Genomic DNA, 1,103 nt, shown 5'->3' on the forward strand with positions numbered 1-1,103 from the left:
AGGCAAACCCATCCATGGGATTGCTTTTGCTCAAGGACCTGGGTGCCCTTGGTGGGTGATGCGGGAGGATGGGGAATTCCAAAGCGTACCTCAAGGGGATTTGATTTTGGGTGAGAATAGCCAATAAATTAAATTGTATGATGTTAATTGCTATATAACATTGTATATCACCACTTCTGTGGTGGCTGTATGCCATATCAATGGTATTACCACACCAGTAAGAATCACCCAGATTAATGAAGAATGAACTTCATGATGAAAACCAAGCAAAGCACAGCGATAATGGAACCAGAACTGGCTTCAGTATACAACAATCCAACACCACACACCATCTCTCCTGCCTGAAGGACTGTTATGAGATGGAGGTAAATGAACACAACGAACATTTTACAGGGACAGCCCATAAACTAAGGGAATGATATCTGTGTATATATATATCAAAAGACATGAAAACCAAGCAAAGCACAGCGATAATGGAACCAGAACTGGCTTCAGTATACAACAATCCAACACCACACACCATCTCTCCTGCCTGAAGGACTGTTATGAGATGGAGGTAAATGAACACAACGAACATTTTACAGGGACAGCCCATAAACTAAGGGAATGATATCTGTGTATATATATATCAAAAGACAGGAAAAGTGGTGGTGATTAATTGGTACGTATTGGAAAGCGTGGGACCTGGGCATGGCATAGATGGTATAGAATAAGGCATGGATATTGTCCTGGTTTTGGCTGGGATAGAGTTAATTTTCTTCCTAGTAGCTGGTACAGCGCTGTGTTTTGGATTTAGCATGAGAATAATGTTGATAACACACTGATGTTTTAGTTGTTGCTAAGTAGTGCTTACACTAGTCAAGGATTTTTCAGCTTCCCATGCTCTACTGCCTGAGAAGGCTGGAGGTGCACAAGAAGCTGGGAGGGGGCACAGCCAGGACAGCTGACCCAAACTGGCCAAAGGGACATTCCATACCATGTGACGTCATGGTCAGTACATAAACTGGGGGGAATTGGCCAGGGGGCGGGGACTGCTGCTCGGGAACTGGCTGGGCATCGGTCGGCAGGTGGTGAGCAACTGCATTGTGCATCACTTGCTTTGT

General features: G+C 44.5%; 1 protein-coding gene across 2 annotated transcripts in view; it reads right to left on the reverse strand.

Annotated features, from left to right (window-relative positions):
• CLDN12 (claudin 12) overlaps positions 1 to 1,103 on the reverse strand; it is a 14,562-nt gene that overhangs the window by 12,558 nt on the left and 901 nt on the right. The gene's annotated exons all lie outside the window — the stretch shown is intronic.

Source organism: Aptenodytes forsteri, unplaced genomic scaffold (genome assembly GCF_000699145.1).
Source record: "Aptenodytes forsteri isolate BGI_AS27 unplaced genomic scaffold, ASM69914v1 Scaffold172, whole genome shotgun sequence".
Classification (NCBI taxonomy): Eukaryota; Metazoa; Chordata; class Aves; order Sphenisciformes; family Spheniscidae; genus Aptenodytes; species Aptenodytes forsteri.